At 37.0% G+C, this 21,556-nt stretch overlaps 1 non-coding gene across 1 annotated transcript; it reads left to right on the top strand.

Moving 5' to 3' along the window:
• Nucleotides 1-923: 923 nt before the first annotated feature.
• Nucleotides 924-995, top strand: TRNAC-GCA (transfer RNA cysteine (anticodon GCA)). Its single transcript has one exon. It is a non-coding gene; the product is annotated as a tRNA-Cys (tRNA).
• Nucleotides 996-21,556: the final 20,561 nt, after the last annotated feature.

The raw sequence follows: 21,556 nt of genomic DNA, 5'->3' as shown, positions 1-21,556 counted from the left end.
GTGGTGCTGGGAAAACTGGTCAACCACTTGTAAAAGAATGAAACTAGATCACTTTCTAACACCGCACACAAAAATAAACTCAAAATGGATTAAAGATCTAAATGTAAGATCAGAAACTATAAAACTCCTAGAGGAGAACATAGGCAAAACACTCTCCAACATAAATCACAGCAGGATCCTCTATGATCCACCTCCCAGAATGCTGGCAATAAAAGCAAAAATAAACAAATGGGATCTAATTAAAATTAAAAGCTTCTGCACAACAAAGGGAACTATAAGTAAGGTGAAAAGACTGCCTTCTGAATGGGAGAAAACAATAGCAAATGAAGCAACTGACAAACAACTAATCTCAAAAATATAAAATAGGGTTTATAATAACAGTGTTCATCTCATAGAGTTGTTTTCATGATTAAGTTTGTCAATACATTTTTTTCTTCATCTTAGCTAAGAAGAGTACTTGGCATAAAGTGGAAATTCACTTATCATTACATTGAAAGGAAAGAAGAAAGGTTAATTTCCGGGGGTGGGGGGGGGGGTGGGGGGGGGAGCTTTATTTTTTTTCTATTCCTGGCCCATCTTAATTTGCTATATAAGAGTGGTTCTTTTCTACTCGTGTAAGTCTCATGACTTTTCTGGTCACTCTGGCATAGTTCAAACAATTCTCCGGCAAATCGCAGAATCTTGTTTCAAGAACTAAAATGTTTATAAATGCTTCAAAGTTAAAGCCTCTCTTTCCCTGCAGTTTGAATGGCTTCAGGCTCAATGTCCGTTGTGGATAAAGTAACTTTATCAGCCTCTTTCATGTTTCCTGAGCTTTGTAGTCTTTCTCCTTCCTCCTGGCTCACTGGCCCTGTTTCTGATCCTTTTCAGAATCGGTGCTTGAGATTATGGAGTGTAAATGGGGAGAACCAATATGCAGAACTTCCCTGGTGGCTCAGACGGTAAAGCGTCTGTCTGCAATGCAGAAGACCCAGGTTCGATCCCTGGGTTGGGAATATCTCCTGGAGAAGGAAATGGCAGCCCACTCCAGTATTCTTGCCTGGAAAATCCCATGGGCGGCAGAGCCTGGTAGGCTACTATCCATGGGGTCGCAAACAGTCAGACACAACTGAGCAACTTCACTTTCACTTAATATGCAGAAAAAGTCTTAACAGATTGCTTCTAATGTGACCTGGTATTGGAGCTTTCCCCTTCACAGATCACTGCCTTGTCATGGTGAAGGGGCTTGCATAATTCACTGAACCTATGAGCTGTGCTGTGTAGGTCCACCCAAGATGGGTGGGTCATAGCAAAGAGTTCTGACAAAATGTGATCCACTGGAGGAGGGAATGGCAACCCACTCCAATATACTTGCCATGAGAATTTCATGAACTTGTTACAAGGACAAAAAAATATGACACCAAAAGATGAGTCCCCCAGGTGAGAAGGTGTCTGATATGCTACTAGGGAAAAGTAGGGGAGAACTACTAATGGCCCAAGAAAGAATGATGGCACTGGGCCAAAGAGGAAACACTGCTCATTTAAGATCCCCTGGAGAAGGGAAAGGCTACCCACTTTAGTATTCTGGCCTGGAGAATTCCATGGATGTATAGTCCATGCGGTTGCAAAGAGCTGGACATGACTGAGGCACTTTCACTTTCACTGGTGATGATAGTAAAATCCAATGCTGTAAAGAACAATATTGCATAGGAACCTAGAATGTTAGGCCCATAAATCAAGATAAATTGGATGTGGCGGAAGATGGTAAGAATAAACATCAACATCTTCCCATTGGTTGCATACGGTTGTGAGAACTGGACTGTAAAAAAGGTGGAGCACCAAAGAATTGATGCCTTTGGTCTGTGGTGCTAGAAAAGACTCCTAAGAGTCCCTTGGACAGCAAGGAGATCAAACCAGTCAATTTAAAGGTAGGTAAACCCTGAATTCTTGTTAGAGGGACTGATGCTGAAGCTGAAGCTACCATAATTTGGCCACCTGATGCGAACAGTTAACTCATTGGAAAAGTCCCTGATGGTGGGAAAGATTGAGGAAGAAGGAGAAGAGGGAATCAGAGGATGAGATGGCTGGATGACATCACTGATGCAATGGACATGAACTTGGGCAAGCTTCGGGAGATGGTGAGGGACAGGGAGGCCTGGCATGCTGCAGTCCATGGGGTCACGAAGAGTCTGACACTGCTGGGAGACTGAACAGCAATAAAAATTGGAACTTTATAGGCATATTGATGCTCAAAACTGATTTGTTTTGGGGACTTCCCTGGTGGTCCAATTCCTGGTCAGGGAAGTAGATCCCACATGCCACAACTAAAGATCCTACGTGCTGCAACTAAGACCCAGCAAAGCCAAAAAAACAGCTGACTTGTTTTCTTGGCAAGCATTTTTAACTGTTTACAGGCTGAGGCACTGAAAGCTTCACCATCTTGGATGTGGAAATCTACTTTAAACCTCTCTTGACCTCCCAGCCCTCCTTAGACCCAGGAATTTGCTAAAGTCCCGTTCACTTTGCCAGGCCTGAACCATTTAAGTGGTCTTTTAAGATAACTAAAGTTGGGTGACCATCCTGTTTATCCTGAAAATTCGTCATCTTTGAGTGGCCAAACAGTAGCAGGAGTCTACTGTTAGGGCATTATTACAATCTGCCCCCATCTTTTAGTCCTCATTCTGTTTGAGTTCCTGGAGGACAGAGGATTTTCATTAAAAACTTACAGATCCACTAGGACAGGAACCCCCATAACAGATCATAACACCAAGAAGGAAAAGAGGGATCATTTTTCCTTTTTTCACCAGGGCCATGTTACAGATTTGGCATTTGAGCTTTCTGTTGTGTCAGTGGCAGTGACTTACTGGAGAGTGTGTTGTCTGGAAGAAGATTGTGAAGATTCTGATACTAGATCCTAATGACAGGGCACTTAGCAGACATGAGATAAGATGCAGCTTTGCATGGTAAAATGGAATGTTCAGGGCTGAAGCAGTAGGACTCAGTCGTGACAGTCACAGCAACAATGACATGTGAAAAATGCAGGGGTGCCAGATGGTAGTAATGGCACCGTGGGGGCTACTTCGCCCAGCAAAGGCAGAGCATTAAATGGGTAACTCTCTAGGTCCAAGAATAGTTTAGGTACCTAGGGAACCTCTATGCTTATTTTAGGAGACAGTGAAGTAGTTATATGTTTAGATTTGCACAGCTGAGGGAAAGATCCAGCCTCCAAGTGAATCATCAGTGTTACTACTATTTACATTGTTCCATGTAGCTGACAAAGCTCTTCAAAACCATAGGTTATTTGTGAATTTTAATAACCTTTAAGTGATATACAGTAGATAATGGTATGTTAAAAAGTTGAATGCAATCACAATTCGGATTGAATCAGAGACTCTAGCTACTTTAAAGTTAAAAGTTTTAGAAAGTGGTATTAATTTTCAGAACACCAAACGGTAGTAATTTTAGTGTTACTGAATGAATCAAAGTGTTCTTATAACTTCCAGATTTTCCTGAATTTTAAAATATTATACTTAATTGCTTAGTAACTGCTAAAATTTTAAATTCTAAGCACAGAAACAAAAATTTCCCTGCATTTCTTGATGAAAAGCCTAAGGTATTTCAAAGGAAACTACAACTAGAAAACATCTGTAGTCTCCTAAATTCTATCTTTAGAATCTGAAAATTATATATTATATTGTTACTATAAGAAGTTTTACCAAAAATACAAAAATTTCATGGTTCTTATGTCAACTCCTTTGGCACTTCAATTATTTTTTCTGTTTTTCGATTTATTTTGTTCTTTCTATATAAGTTGTTCTCTCCTATAATTAACTTATAGCAGTCATATCAGAATCCAAAATCTATTAAAACCAGACTAATATTCTTTTCCCTGAGAAATTTCCCTTGACTATATAAACCAGAAATAGATTCTCCTTAACTTCAGCTTTAATTGAATTGTGTGATGAATTTTATTTCATAGTATTTATTATGGAATACTTGGCAATATACATGCTTCAACACCTGTCTAGACTCTATTACTAAATCTGAGCATGTTATAGGGGCTTCCAAAGTGGCTCAGTGGTAAAGAATCTCCCTGTCAATGCAGGAGACACAGGTTTGATCCCTGGATTGGGAAGATCCTTTGGAATAGGAAATAGCGATCCACTCCAGTATTCTTGCCTGGGAAATCTCACAGATAGAGGAGCCTGGTGGGCTATAGTCCATGGGGTCACAAAGAATTGAACACAACTGGGAGACTGGGCATGAGCATGCTATGTCTCCCAAGATGGGGGTCTCTAGTATTGGACCCTGTAGACAGCTGATGCTCAGTAACAGTATCAAATAGATCATTTTTGCTCTGCTTGCAGATAACTTGACTAAATGTTGAAAATATGCAAGTAAAATTTTAGACTTTTTATTTATTAGAAGAAAGACAACACAGTAGGAAAGTAGGCAAAGAATGGAAATAAGAATTTCATAAAAGAGCAAATCTAAATGGCTATAAAATGTATTTGAAAGGGTACCAAACTCACTGAGAGATTGGGGAAATGAGAAAGAAAATTATGATGGTGCATGGGGATGACCCAGAAAGTTGTTATGGGGAGGGAGGTGGGAGGGGGGTTCATGTTTGGGAATGCATGTAAGAATTAAAGATTTTAAAATTTAAAAATAAAAACTAAAATTAAAAAAAAAAAAAAGAGATTACTTCCCACTCATCAGACTGGCAAAACTAAAAAAAGATAGTGATAGTATAACCTCTGGTAATGATGTCGGCAAAATGGTCCTTCCTGAACTTCCAGTGAGAGACATGAGCTTGAGTGACTTCTTGGAAAGCTATATGACAACATAATAAGAATAAAAGAGTATTAATTTTGACCTGTCATTTCCACTTTTGGGAATGTATCCTGTAGAAGAATTAAGATAAAAAAATCCTGCTAGATTATTACAGTATCTTTGTAGTGGGAAAAGCTTGAATAAAGTAAAAGCATGCTAGTAGGTGAATGGTTAAATACATTCTATTATATTACTTGAAATTATCCTGCCAATAAAAGACTTAGTTCTGTAAATTTTGGCTCACAAAATAATGTTCAAAATTACATGAAGAAAGAGTCTGTAGAGTCATAGATGAGGCTAAAAGGTAAAGATTATTCCTGGACATACCAGCTCACTGAGCTCTCACTCCCCCTAACCTCTTCTAGTATTTGTCTGTATCATCTAGGATTTGTTGACATGGTGCTTTGTATCTCTAGCTAGCTATTTTAATGTGTATATCTTGCCTCCTTAGTCCTTTGATGTTTTATGTTTTCCCTTCACAATGTTATGGGCTTCCCAGGTGGCTCAGTGGTAAAAAATTCTGCCTGCCAGTGGAGGAGATGCCAGAGATGCAGGTTTGATCCCTGTGTTGGGAGGATCCCCTGGAGGAGGAAATGGCAACTCACTCCAGTATTCTTGCCTAGGGAACTCCATGGACAGAAGAGCCTGGTGGGCTACAGTCCACAGAGTCGCAAAGAGTCAAGACATTGACTGAGCATGCATGCACTGCACTTCATAATGCTAAGGCTTACTCTCTGTGCTTAGTAGGCAGACAGAAAATCTTTTTTGATTGGCTGGTTGTTTCCCTGAGTAAAATTTAATAGACTACAGACCCAAGGTCTTGGTATTTATCAGTAAAACCATTTCCTTTTCCTGTTCCATTGTGCATTGAGGGGTATATCTACTCTATTCAATTATTCAATCATCTTGCTGAAAACTGGGAGAGTCTATTTCTAACTGAACATAATAAAAAAAGTAAAATCATTGTCATTAATAAATAATGTAACATATGTGTCTGTTTTCCAGTAGCAAGCAGAGTTTAAGTGAGTATTCATGTTGTTCAAGATTAGGTAAATCACCACAGACAAGGAAAATTATGCCATAACTTATATGATCAGATCAAAACAACAGTCATTTTCTCCACCAATGATTCCTATTAAATGAATTGTATGCTAACTGTTTCCAATAATGAGTTGAGTTTAATAAATTATGTACTCTTCATAACTTTTTAATGTACATCCTTCCAAGACTGGCCTGTTCCCAGAAGGGAATTTATCAAACGGCTTTTGCACATCAGAAATAAAAGCAAAATGAATGAAATTGAGGTGATTGAAGCATAACTAGTGGTAATGGGATTGGTCTTGCTTCACTTTCTCTGTCACCCTCCAGACATGAGAAATTTCCTACAAGTGGCTCAATGTTATCTTTTTTTCCCGAGTCTTTGTTTTTCCTATAAATATTAGATATTGGCTACAGACAACAACAGGATAGTGTTTGCAATTGACCTGTGAAATTTTCTGTTTCTTGAAAAACTTTATTTCTGAAATAGAATATGTAAACTGAGGCCACTGAGAATATACAAACCCACACACACATACACACCTAAAGATGTATATGAGAGACCACGGACAATATATCCAACAATTTCTTTTAATCTTTGATGCTGGTAGTATAACAAAGGAACATGAAAGGAGAAACAAATCACAAGTGATACTAGAGATACTTCTTGGGTTTTCAGAAACCATGCAGAGAAAGTAGATTCTATTGGCTAAGACTCACTTAATAAATATAACATTCAGTTTTGCGTTCTAACCAGTGATCTGAAATCATCCTTTTTTATTATTCTCTTTATTATATAATCAATATAACTGAACAGACTTCTTTTAATTCAAAAATAAACTTGATTTTTGGAAGATATAATATAATTTTGTTGTTTTCAGGTACTAAATTATGTTCAACTCTTTGTGACCCCATGGACTGTACCCTGCCAGGCTCCTCTGTCCATGGGATTTCCCAGGCAAAAACCCACTGGAGTGGGCTGCCACTTTCTTCTCCAAGGGATCTTTCCAACTCAGGAATCCAACTTACATCTCCTGCATTGTCAGGAGGATACTTTCCTACTGAGTCACCAGGAAAGCCCATCATATAATTAATCCTGATCTATTTTGTATCATCTAGTGTATAGAGAGAATATACTAGATTTTATTAAAAAGGAAAGAAGAATTCTTTATTAACTTTATATATAAATAGAAAGTTTATTTTCAAAACATGCCACTATTAATATAAAGCATTTTTTCAATGGTACAGGTGGCAAAGCAGGTGATTTTTGCACTTACTACCCCAAAGAGGAAAGGAAAAATATACCCATTAAAATGCAGAGTTCGAGAGAATAGCAAGGAGAGATAAGAAAGCCTTCCTCAGTGATCAACGCAAAGAAATAGAGGGAAACAATAGAATGGGAAAGACTAGAGATCTCCTCAAGAAAATTAGAGATACCAAGGGAACTTTTCATGCAAAGACAGGCACAAGAGAGAACAGAAATGGTCTGGACATAACAGAAGCAGAAGATATTAAGAAGAGGTGGTAAGAATACACAGAACTGCACAAAAAAGATCTTCATGACTCAGATAATCATGATGGTGTGATCACTGACCTAGAGCTAGTTATCCTGGATTGTGTAGTCAGGTGGGTTTTAGGAAGCATCACTACAAGCAAAGCTAGCTGCTGCTATTGCTGCTAAGTCACGTCAGTTGTGTCCGACTCTGTGTGACCCCATAGATGGCAGCCCACCAGGCTGCCGTCCCTGGGATTCTCCAGGCAAGAACACTGGAGTGGGTTGTCATTTCCTTCTCCAAGGAGCTAGCTATGAGCAAAGTTGAGCTATTTCAAGTCCTAAAAGATGATGCTGTGAAAGTGTTGCACTCAATATGCCAGCAAATTTGGAAAATTCAACAGTGGCCACAGGACTGGAAAAGGTCAGTTTTCATTCCAATCCCAAAGAAAGGCAATGCCAAAGAATGCTCAGACTACCACACAACTGCACTCATCTCACACGCTAGCAAAATAATGCTCAAAATTCTCCAAGCCAGACTTCAACAGTACGTGAACCATGAACTTCCAGATGTTCAAGCTGAATTTAGAAAAGGGAGAAGAACCAGAGATCAAATTGCCAATATCTGCTGGATCATCAAAAAAGCAAGAGAGTTTCAGAAAAACATCTATTTCTGCTTTATTGACTATGCCAGTGCCTTTGACAGTGTGGATCACAACAAATTACAGAAAATTTTAAAGAGATGGGAATACCAGACCACCTGACCTGCCTCCTGAGAAATCTGTATGGAGGTCAAGAAGCAACAGTTAGAACTGGACATGGAACAACAGACTCATTCCAAATCGCGAAAGGAGTATGTCAAGTCTGTATATTGTCAATCTACTTATTTAACTTATATGCAGAGTACATTATGTGAAATGCTGGGCTGGATGAAGCACAAGCTGGAAACAAGATTGCTGGGAGAAATATCAATAAGCTCAGATATGCAGATGACACCACCTTTATGGCAGAAAGTGAAGAAACACTAAAGAGCCTCTTGATGAAAGTGAAAGAGGAGAGTGAAAAAGTTGGCTTGAAACTCAACATTCAGAAAACTAAGATCATGGCATCTGGTCCCATCACTTCATGGGAAATAGATGGGGAAACAGTGGAAACAGTGACAGACTTTCTTTTTCTGGGCTCCAAAATCACTGCAGATGGTGACTGCAGTCATGAAATTAAAAGACGTTTACTCCTTGGAAGAAAAGTTATGACCAACCTAGCTGCTGCTGCTAAGTTGCTTCAGTCATGTCCAACTCTGTGTGACCCCAGAGACAGCAGCCCACCAGGCTCCCCCATCCTTGGGATTCTCCAGGCCATCCTTGGGATTCTCCAGGCAAGAGTACTAGAGTACGTTGCCATTGTCTTCTCCAGATGACCAACCTAGACAGTATATTAAAAAGCAGATACATCAGTTTGTCAACAAAGGTCTAACTAATCAAAGCTATGGTTTTTCCAGTAGTCATGTATGGGTGTGAGAGTTGGACTATAAAGAAAGCTGAGTGCTGAAGAATTGATGCTTTTGAACTGTGGTGTTGGAGAAGACTCTTGAGAGTCCCTTGGACAGCAAGGAGATCCAACCAGTCCATTCTAGGGGAGATCAGTCCTGAATATTCATTGGAAGGACTGATGGTAAAGCTGAAACTCCAATACTTTGGCTACCTGATGTGAAGAACTGACTCACTTGTAAAGATCCTGATGCTGGGAAAGATCTAAGGTGGGACAAGAAGGTTACTACAGAGGATGAGGTGGTTGGATGGCATCACTGACATGATGGACATGAATTTGAGGAAACTCCAGGAGTTGGTGATGGACAGGGAGGCTATGGCTGGTTGGCGTGCTGTAGTCTATGGGGTCCAAAGAGTTGGACATGACTGGGTAACTGAACTGAACTGAACTTAACCCCATGTGATTAAGCCAACAGTGACATGTTGTTTAAAAACTACCATATTAGAACTATTAAAGAAAATTGGAAATAACACTGTATTTGCCAAACCAATTTCGTTTTACTCCTGGGCGTATAACTTGACTGCATGTCCCAAAGTGATTACACTGAGTTACATGACAAAGGTCCAGGTATTGGAACTTTTTCCCCACTACTACTCTTTCCTCATTACTTGGCTGCATATGATAGAGATGAAACCACACTGGAAGAAGTCTGGGTTGTGGACGGCGGCATGGAGCAGAGACTTCTGCGGACTCAGATCTGACTACAGTGATCAAGGAATCAATTCCCACTGGGTTAAGACACTGAGATCTTGTATGTTTGTTATAGTAGCTAGTTTTTTCTGATTGATACATTATGTACTAGGCAGGATGCTTTCAGATGAAATTAGGTCATTTATTATCTCACATGACAAGAAGTCTAGAGTTGGTTAAATTTCAGTGTTGATAAATTTAGTGACTTAGTAAAGTCCTGAAGTAGTACCTAGATTTTTGCATCATTCCACTGCAGCTTTTTTTTTTTTTCCACTTGGCATCTTTTTCTGCAGCTTTCTGAAGCTGCCTCACCTCTTGGACACAAAACAGCTTCTGCAGTTCCGCACTGCAGGACAATAATGGCCAGAGGAAGTAAAACTACATTTCTCTCCTCTTCTGTGTTTTAAGAGCAAAGAAACTTCCCCAGATGCCACCTTGCAGACTTTATCTTATGTTTCATTTCCCCAAATTGGATCATATGCCTTTTCCTAAACCAGTCACTCAAAAAGGGAATGGTATAAATTAATCAAGATACAGTCTTTGGGACCTTAAGTCTTTTCTGAACTTTGTCATTAGTAATACCTAAGTAAAACAAGGATTCTTTTGGCAAAGAAGAAAATAAGGATGGCTTTCAGGCAACCTACATTATATATTCGGATCCTTTAAGGTTTACTGAAGTAAAAAAATTGCAGATATTCTCAACCTATACTGGTCAGATACATAATATAACAACATACTAGTTCCAGGGAGGTGCCTGAATAATAAAAAGTAGAACTGCTTATCTATGCAATTTATAGATCCAAAGTGAGGCAGTGGTTACACATTTAATCTTATTAGAGGGTGCTATTGATGTGGGTGCAATTACTAGCAACTTTGACATTTGTGTAAAGAAACAATAGCTAAGCATTTAAAACAATGTAGATAGATGTGGTAAACGTGAAAATTATACTTGTTTAAACCTCATCTAGAAAGCCAGAAGGATGAACTATATTTATTCAGTTTACTATTACTATTGCATAAACAATATGGTATATGGATCATAAGAATTAAATGACCCCAGAGGCCAGGAAGGCAACTTAGAGCTGTTGAGCCCAATTGTGCATCTCACAGACAAGGAAACAGTTCTGCAGTTTTGAAGGAACTTGTACCAGGTCACATAAAAAGTTCCTGGCAAAGCAGGAACCACAATAGAATTTTTACCTACCTTCAATCTAGGGCTATTTTTAATGGAATACAGTACTCTTATCAATGCATAAGCATCAGTTAGGAAAGTGATTCTAAAGAGGAATGTGGCACGTGTGTGTAAAGCAGCATACCTCACAATTCTTAAAATCATGAGAGTTAAAATGTATTGAGCTTTCCTTGGGCACTGTAGTAAACTTTCTACTTGTATTAGTTCACTTATTTGTCACAAGTTTATGATGGAGGCTTTATTAATGCCTCCCCTCTCTCTTAATGTGACTAGACTAGCTTTCACAGAAGGTAAATCTATTCATCATGCAGAATCCATCTCTAAGTTTTTGTAATTGTGAGCCTTTGAGGCGACAACTACAGGGATAAGTTAAAATAAGACAAAGACTAATCATGCAGAGGTCACCTATATTCACCTTTGTGCAGAATAAGAGACAGAGACAGCCCATCACCCAAAACTGATCTTAGTGATGGGTATTTTTGAGAGTCTCACACAAAAAACACCTTTTCCCAACAGAAAATTGAATCTTTCAATAAGACTCTTTTCAATCCTGTACCCACCCATACAAGCTAGTTGGATAAATCATTTTTAGGTAATTTAGGATTAATCAGCTTGGTCTTGCAACCTTTGATATTTGTCTGGGGAAGTTCCCTTTTAACATTTCCTTATGAATTCCTAGATTTTTCAATCATCAACATCTGCTCAATACTCAGTCTCTAGGATTGAGTTTTACTTGCCATGTTTACTATCAATACTGACTAGCAGGAAAATACCTAGTACATGTCTAGCAAAGCCAAGATTATATGCAATCTGAGGCAACTCAGTATGAAAGGAATGTACCTACTAGGTGGCTCTGAGAAACAAGCAGCTGGTGGAGTTATGCTTGATATATCAAGTATTTGCTTTAATCCCATCTACTTTCATTGTATGCTGTTCAAAGTGTTTGCTTAATAATCTTGAATGAGCATTGCTTTCCTCTCCTGTCTTTGTGTTTGATAGTAAAGAACATATCAAACTTTTGTCCTGTTGATTGTGTCTCTCTCCTACCTGTGAGAAAGGTTAGATTAATGACTTAGAGGAATTTCATAGTTGTTTAATTTTCCTAGGTGGTCCAGAATATATGCCTCAGTGGAAATGTAAACAATCACAGATTTCTCCAATGCTGGTGCAATATAGTCTAAGGAATGTTTCAATTACCATTTATATGGGAAAATCTTTTTTATGGATAACCTTGAACCTGACCCACTCCCTAAAAGTTTTATTTTGCTCTAGAGGTAACAATCATTATTTTTATACAAGAGTAACTCATATCCTAGCATCTTTAGGGACCTCTCTTGGAGGATGCCTCATAGTGTTCCAGTATACCCAGGAGGGGTTGCATGATGGCAGCATTACAGCTTTGGTCACTAAATCTCAGTAAATAAAATCTAATGTTTATTTGTCCATCAAACGTAGGCATATATTTGCAAAAGTGTGTATGTGTGAAAAATAGCTACTCAATTGGCCTATTTGGTTTAATTATTTATATATATATGGCTATAGAAAATGACCACTACTAAATTTTAAGAAAGCAAAAAAATCTTCAGGAAAAGTTAAAATCACTATTGCATATGCTAATATTTTGGCACATATAGATTCTCTAAAAAATCTTAGTGAGAAGGTAATGGTATTTCTAAAGGATACAGAATAGAAAATGTCTTTTCCATATAACTAGAGTCATGTAGGTATTTATATTGCTGGCTTCCTGAGTCATTGGTCTCTGGATATGAAAATACTAGCGACAATAACAAAGTCCTTGGTGCTATGTTTCGAATGAAAAACAGGGATTTATTTCAATTCTTAATTGAAAATGAGAGAAATCAGAATGAATACATTGACTTTTTCATTTATTACTTTATATCTTTATCATGTTTATGTTTAGTCAGTTTAGATAACCAAAAATTAATTGGATTTTTGTTGATTTATATATATCAAATCTCCTAACATGTGGCTATTTAATTTGTGTGTCTGTATGTGTGTATGTGCAAAATAGTTTCTAGAATCAAATGAAAAAATAGACCTGGTACTCTGAAAACTATTCAATTATAAGAGTCAGAGTTTGGAAAATTAACATTGAATTATTGAGTCTTGGTTAATAAGAGGCTTAAAAAATCATACTGTTGACTCTGTCTCCAAATCATCCAAGACAGGTGACTTATCTTTTTAAGACTTTAAGAAAAGAAGAGCGGATTCCATAAGCTTCTTAGGTTTTCCCATACTAAATAAACCTGGAAATGAGAAGCATTATTCCATTTATACTTAATTTCTATGAGTTAAAATGTTTGCTTCCTTTCTGATTTCATGGGAGATGAAGAGAGCTGGTCACAAAACACTGTTCAAGAATAGGACCACATTTGTCTTGCTCATCAGTGTATCACCTGTCATAGTAACTGGCATGTAGTAGGTGCTTGATAAATATTTATCAAAAGCATAAATTAAAAAATAAGTCCACATTTTAATTAATTTTCAGCACCTTTCCTCCTAATAAAACAATCCCAATTCTTATACAACTCTACAGTACCATTTCTGTAATTCAGAAGTTCCAAAATCTTTTACAACAGAAGTTTTAAAAATAACATATTTGGTAGCAAATCATAAACTTACTTTTTTGGTGGTAAACTTTGATCTAAACTGACATCATATATAGCCTTTATTGCACTAGTTATGCACAGTGATACAATTTTTTTGTAAAAATATTAATGTAACGTTGCCCCTTTCTATCCTGGGGTATTACATAACATCAGGTATATGTACTGTTTTCCTTCACACATACCTCTCTAAAATTCTATACATATCAACATCAAGCCTCAAAGGCTTTGATTAAGACATTGTGGAACTGAATTACTATTATCTCATCTTTTCAGTTATTTTAGACATCTGTTCATAAGTTTCCTATATAACACTCTACTAAGATGTCAATCATTTCTCACAGATCAACATTAACATCTTTTGTTTTCCTTAGTTTCATTCCAAACTTTTTCTAAAGTTTCCATATCTCTGCTCTTCAACCCAGAGGAACCACTTAGAAGATGGGGTAATTCAGCTTCTATGAACCTCCAGTTTTGACCTTTCTTTTGAGAGTGCTAACAAGGATTCCAATTAGTGTCAGTTGTTACAGTAAAGTTTTATGATTTTGACAGGGTATTATTTTTAAAGAAATAGAGTGTCCAGTCTACTCATTTTACATAGAACTGCGATGAGGAAACTGTAAAGTAATGATTCTGTATTTACCTACCATCCAGATAAGCCAAACTAATGATCATAAACTCAGAAACATCAAGTTCTGTATTTGATTCCTTGATTTATTGTTATTGGTTATTAAATACTTTTAAAATGTAGATATAGCTCTCTAATATATATTTAGTATAATATTACTTGGGAAAATGAACAGCATGCTTATAAAATTAAAATTACTTTAATTTCGAATAGGATAGTAAGACCAGAGGCTATACTGAAAATGTACCACAAAATTAGAGTAGAAAAGCAAGTTATGAAACTGTAAATTCAGTGAAAGTTTCCATGTATTTGAATTGAGCTAGCCTTACATGTAGACAAAATACAATCTTTTTTAAAAAGTGGCTACTTTTATGAGAAATATACATATTTTAAACATAACACATACAGAGAAATAATTCTAAAATACATATTTCTCCACTTATTAACTGTGTGAATGTGCATGAGTCACTAGAAATCTTTAGCTTCTTTACTGGTAAAATGAAAATGATAACAGTACCTACTGCTTAGAGTTGCAGTAATATTTAATGTTAAGTAGGCATACAATCGGAGAAGGCAATGGCACCCCACTCCAGTACTCTTGCCTGGAAAATCCCATGGACGGAGGAACCTGGTGGGCTGCAGGCCATGGGGTCGCTAAGAGTCGGACACGACTGAATGACTTCACTTTTACTTCTCACTCTCATGCATTGGAGAAGGAAATGGCAACCCACTCCAGTGTTCTTGCCTGGAGAATCCCAGGGACGGGGGAGCCTGGTGGGCTACCATCTATGGGGTCGCACAGAGTCGGACATGACTGAAGCAACTTAGCAGTAGCAGGCATACAATAGGGCTTTCCTGGGAGCTCAGGTGGTAAAGAATCTGCTTGCATTGGAGGAGACCCCAGTTCAATTCCTGGATCTGGAAGATCCCCTGGAAAAGGGATAGGCTACCCACTCCAGTATTCTTGGGTTCCTGGGTGGCTCAGACAGTAAAGAATCTGCCCGCAATGTGGGAAACTTGGGTTTGATATCTGGGTTGGGAAGATCCCCTGGAGGAGAACATGGCAACCCACTCCAGTGTTCTTGAATGGAGAATGGACAGAGGAGCCTGGTGGGTTTACCGTCCATGGAGTTACAAAAAGAGCCAGACACAAATGAGTGACTAAGCACAAGCACATAAGCACGGGCATATAATAAATATTAAGTGATAGGAAAAAAAAATAATAAGTTATCTGGATTTCCATTATACTGTAATCATTACAAAGTAAAATTTTCTATGAGGGTAATTTTGGACTATTTAGTTGTTTACTCTTTAGTCTATATCTCTGATTCCTTGGATATACATTTTTAAAATTATTATTTTATATTGCAGTATAATTGATTAGCAATGTTGTGTTAGTTTCAGGTATACAGCAAAGTGATTCATATACATGTACACATATACACGTATCAAGTATTTTTCAAATTCTTTTCTTGTTCAGGTTATTACGGAATATTGAATGGAGTTCCCTGTGCTCTGCAGTAGGTCCTTGTTGGTTATCTATTTTAAATATAACAGTGTGAAATGGCTTTTGAATAGAATAGTTTGAATTGAAGTACATTGGGTATCTGAAGAGAAAAATTAGAAAGATAAGATATTGCAGGTAGGAGAAAGGAGAAACTATGGAGCAGTGAGTGAGCTAAAGAAAAACTTACCCACTAAATGTTATCAACTATAGCCATGCTATTATTGCCACATAATAATGATATTATTAATGACAAAATAGTTATTTTTTGTATTTTTATTATTAACCAATTTTCATGATATTTGCTAACACTTGAATGTCCATAGTCTTAAAGTATAATTGAAATCTTTTTCAAAAATTTCTTTGACCAATAAATTTTGTTTGGTTCTTATGTTAATAATATTCAGTTCATATGTATATTCTAGTATGTTAGAATAAAAATAATGCAAATATTTGTCTAAATATAGCTATTTTCTCATAAACAGAAATTTTCATTTTACTGAAATCAGAAACTGTACATATCAGCTTTTTTTCAGCTCACATTGTCCTATGAATTTTGTACATGGCCTCTTTTAGAAACCAACATCTAAAGCATACATATTTTACATGATACAAAATATATTTTAAGATATAAAGAGTAATTCATTTTAGAAAAGCTCTGAAAATTGAAATTAGAGGTTGAAATTAAAACTGAAAATATTGCAAATAGGACAAACTTTTCATTACATTTTATCACTTTTTGGGAACACTGAGTTTGGTTGAGATGGTTCTCCAATTTCAAACACACACACACATACAAGCACACATATACACATATCTCTAGCTGCTTTGTTTCTCCGACCATAGAAAAATATTACACTCTTCCTCTTGGGCAAAGCTGTCAAACATCTAAGAGATATCCCCTCTTGAATAAATAAAGCAGATGGAGTTGTATGCACAACAGTCAAACAGGCTTTAGTGTAAAATACACTTGATTGAGAGCCTTGGATCCTTTCTTGCTAGTCTAGGCACATTACTTAACTGTATTAAGACTTACTGGCCTTACCTCTAAAAGGGGCAAGATAATCTTGCATCAGAGAGTTATTAAAATTATACCCATCAATACTATCATATCTAAAGTTGTTAGTACAAACTGAGAAATACATATATTTTTATGTACTGCTCATACATAAAAGTACTGCTCATCTTGAACAGATGGTTAACAGACATAGGATAAAAATTCATGAGTGTACACTAAGGAACACTCAGAAGGTTTCAGGTTGACATATGAGGTAAAGAAGCTAATGGACAGAGCATCATCAAGGGGATTTTAAGGAATATCAATGTCCTGAGCACTTCAGAGTGATTGGATAACTGTCCCTATTGGGCAATGACAAAAAGTACACAAATACAGGACAATTGGCCAGTGTCCTCAAGTTTCTTAGCCCCAGGTCCACAGTCTGTCTTTTCTGACCAATATTATCCTCCCAAGTGACTTCAGTCTCCACACTGAGGATATTAGGATGAAGATTCACCACTCGCATGTCCATTCCCTCAAGGTTTTGCTCAACTAACTACTCCTAACACCCTATTATTATCCTAATTTGTTCTACTTTCACCTAGATTCTGAGATGCCCTCCTCTCAACGCACAAAAAAAGTTTACAAAGGAAAGATATTCAAGTTGATTTCTGAAGAAGTAGGAATTAAATTTGGGACATTTGCAGGCAAAGGAAGAGGTGTCTTCTCCTTTTATGAGTCCTGGAGTGCTATCCTAAAAGTGTTTTGCAAGTATATACACACAGTTGATATTCCTCAGGAAAGGAAAAAATGAGGCCAGGCTATAGCCCTAAGTCTATATGGCTGAGCAGCCACTTATGGTAATAGTGACCATTCGGACCCAGGGATTCAGTTCCAACTACTAGTAAGAGGCAGTGGGTAACAGTTTGGATTTTTGTCCTTGAACATGGTTTATGGCTCTAGAAGGAGAGCTTCCCTGGATGTCACATTAACAAAAATGATATTGAGCAGACACATTAACATGTAATTTTGCTTTGAAAATGGAATATGCTGGACATTTTCATCTGTGTAAAGTTGTCTTTATGGTCAACCTTGTTTTCGTCAATATTTAGGGCCATCATTTGGAACATTTTGTATTTTCCATTCCAAATGTCAATTTCTTCTTTGTGTTGTTGTTGCTGTTGCTGTTTTTCTCTGGGACATACATCATCATGCATTCACACTGTTCAGCTGATGAGGAGTACTCTTAACATCCTGGATCCAAAGTTATGTCCTTTGGAATTGTTTTCATAAGCTGAACTTTTGCCTCAGTGATTAGGAAAAGATGTTAATGATTTAGGGATGTATGTATCATTTTAAAATTTGCAGATATGACTCTCTTTCTGAGCAGAACTGTGTGAGAGTTAATGGTAAATAAAATTTCTCTTCACTAAGAGTCTCACTACAGAAGACTGTTAACAGTCCCATATGAGAAGAATGGGTCACCATTGAAAGTAACAATAATTATTTGGTGCTTTAGAGTCATATAATACACATTAACAGCAGACTCTTTCTGCCAAAGTGAATATCTGCCTAAGTGTGAATCAGAATAAACAACTCAAGCAACTTTCAAAATCAGGTTGCTACAGCTCTGGGATTATCCTTATGTCAGGGTAAATTGAATTAATACTATATAGGAAAGGCATAAGAATTACTGCTTCTGCTGCTGCTACTAAGTTGCTAGTGGATTAGAATTCCTCTGAAATACATTGAATGCTGGTTTGGAAGGCTTAAAAAGGACTTAATTTTTTTACAGGTTACACAATACTCTCAATCTCTTGATATAAATATAGAATACTCATTTTTTGTCTCATATTAATTATATACATAATTATCTTATTGGCATGTAGACTTTTAGTGAATTCATTTGCTCTGAGACCTTTTAAATTCACTTTTATAATAGTACTATTTTTCTCTGTATTCATCTGTATGAATCTTTTAAAATTCCCTAAATTAAAGAAAAAGTATATAGACCAGACTGAATATGAATTGTAGAAATCCTGATTAAAATACCATTTGGTAAACAAACCCTTACTCAAAATGACACAGATTCCTAGTGGGATACCTAGAAACAGACAAAGAAAACAAGATGAGAATATACTTTAATATTCACTTATGTGAATCACAGTCCATATACTGCTGGGCTCTGGGAGAAATACTCACTAATATGAAATCTATGGAACAAGATTCAGAAAATCAGAAGTAAAGGGGAACATATCAACTTTTTTTCACATAGAGCAGAAAAAGCCTGGCTTACCTGATAGTTCATCTCAGACCAACAGTCTTCATACATAAAAAAGTAATAAACACTAGAAACCAGATTAAAATTCATATACATCGATCCTCTAGCTGTGGATTTAAGATGGGGTTTCAACTAGTCCTAAAATAGACAAATAAGTAGGGAAATGCTAGCATTGCCTACTGTATTTTGTCAACCAACAGATTACACTAGATGTCTTATGAGGCCTCTGGGGAAATTACCATGGTTGAAAGGAAGAGGAAGTTATTGTGAAGACTCAGAGGAAGTACATATAATTCTCTAAAGTGATTTATTATAAGAACTGGAGAAATATTTTAGGAAAGAGACATGCCCATTATGATACGGGAGAGAGACAAGGCCAATATGACAATATAACTAAGTTTCAAAGACTATTTTGTTTTTGGTTGCTGTTGTTTGTCGTTTTGTCTCTCAGTCCTGTCTGACTCGTTTGTGACCCCGTGGACTGTAGCCTGCAAGACTCTTCCATCCATGTGATTTTCTAGGCAAGAGGCAAGAATACTGGAGTGGGTTGCTCTTTCCTTCTCCAGGGGATCTTCCTGACTCAGGGATCAAAGCCATGTTTCCTGTTAAGTCTCCTGCATTGCAGGTGGAGTCTTTTAACACTGAGCCATCAGGGAAGCCCATAGTAATTGATATTAAAAGTGATCTTACTGAGATTTAGAAGGTAGTGTTAGGACATTTAATCTTCAATTATAGAATTAAAGTGTATCTTGCTTTAAACACAGAGCAAGAACAATGTCAAAATCTAATCAGTAATAGAGAAGATGAACTTTCCGAAAATGTAAACTAAAGGGACAGGATGATCCTAAATGTGGAGGAAAGAGAATGAAGAGATAACCTTAGAGAGGGGAAACGCCTTGAAACCAGTGTCCACTTGGTCTTTTCTCAAGTTTTTAGTTCATTCTGATCAACCTACATTCTCTGCTTAACTCTGTCTGCATAGGCCTCCTTCATTATTATTCTACTGCTTCTACTATAATTGAGACCATATCTATTTCTTCAGGCTAAAGTTAGTAGTCATTTCATAGTCTTTTTTTAAGTCTACTTATCAGCACCTTCAGTATTGAAAATCTTCCTTCTTTTAAGTTCCGTAACACAGCACGTCTGAATATTCTACTGTTCTGGATATTTTTTCTCAGTCCTTTGCTGTCTCCTCCTTTGTACAATTATCAAATACTGAAATGTGCACTGCAGTCTGGATAACCTCCTTTCTCTATCTACAGTCACATGATCTACATCTCCCTAGTCATCTCACTAATTTAGATTGTCAAATTTAGATCTCAGATTCATATTTGTTATCGCTGTTATGGTTTGACTAGGAAATAAACTCTCAAACTTAACATGACACACCCCCAAAATTCTGTACTTCTTTATACCCATTCCTCCCCAAATTGTTCTCATGTTAATAACGTTTCCACAAGCCTCCTAATTACTCAATTTAGGAAAGCTAGAATCTTTTCTTTTACTGGCCTCTTCCCCTTGCCCAGCCAAAACATTACTACCATCCTGGTCCAAGTCACTATATTCTTATACTTTGCCTTTTCAAACACTTCTCTGCTTTTTATTGTTCATCACTGATGATCCATTTGCTAACTGGAGCCAGAGAAATTTTCTAACAAAGATAAGTCAGATCATGTCACTCCCTTACCTAAAAACTTTTAACTGTTTTCCACTGCACTAAGAATAATATCCAATCAGAATGACCCAGAAAGATCAGTAATAAAATAAAGAGCAAAAAGATCCAGAGTAAAAATATTAATTTCAATCAAAGTGAAAATCAAGACAATGAAGTCAGTGACCAGAGGTTAATTTTAAATTGATAAAATGAAAAATGAAATGCAAGTTATAAAATTCATAAACCTTAGAGTTTAATGAAAATGTGCAATGGTAATAGCTATAATTCAAATGTTTAACATATGTAAGGCATTATGGAAAATTCATTATTACATTTCACTTTCAGAAAACATGATTATCAAATTCTTTTCACTGAGTAAAAACCTGAGCATCCAAGTTACACAAGTCACAAGCAGTAGTACCAAGTGAGTTCTGAGTGCTTTTACAGGCTATGACTATTATAGCAAAAAAGACAATGTAACTAAAAATATAGAATAATTGGGAACAATTGTGGTGGGAAACTTCAATTCTGCTTTGATAACTTTGAGAGATTAGATAAAAAGTAGATAAAAACAAGTAAGGGTATACAGTAGTCATGTATGGATGTGAGAGTTGGACTATAAAGAAAGCTGAGTGCTGAAGAATTAGTGCTTTTGAGCTGTGGTGTTGGAGAAGACTCTTGAGAGTCCCTGGGACTGCAAGGAGATCAAACTAGCCAACCTAAAGGAAATCAGTTCTGAATATTCACTGGAAGGACTGATGCTGAAGCTGAAACTCCAATGCTTTGACCACCTGATGCGAAGAGTTGACTCTTTGGGAAAGACTCTGATGCTGGGAAAGATTTAAGGCAGAAGGAGAAGGGGATGCCAGAGGATGAGATGGTTGGATGGCGTCACTGACTTCATGGACGTGAGTTTGAGCAAGCTCCAGGAGTTGGTGATGGACAGAGAGGCCTGGTGTGCTGCGATTCATGGGGTTGCAAAGAGTTGGACTTGACTGAGCAACTGAACTGAGCTGAACTTAAGGGTATAGAAAAGTTTGAATTATGTAATTGTTATGGGAGGACCTCAAGATAATCTCCCAAACTGGACCTG

This window comes from Ovis aries, chromosome 5, assembly GCF_016772045.2.
Source record: "Ovis aries strain OAR_USU_Benz2616 breed Rambouillet chromosome 5, ARS-UI_Ramb_v3.0, whole genome shotgun sequence".
Lineage (NCBI taxonomy): Eukaryota > Metazoa > Chordata > Mammalia > Artiodactyla > Bovidae > Ovis > Ovis aries.
The sequence above is the reverse complement of the archived record's forward strand: the minus strand, read 5'-3'. Positions and strand labels throughout refer to the sequence as shown.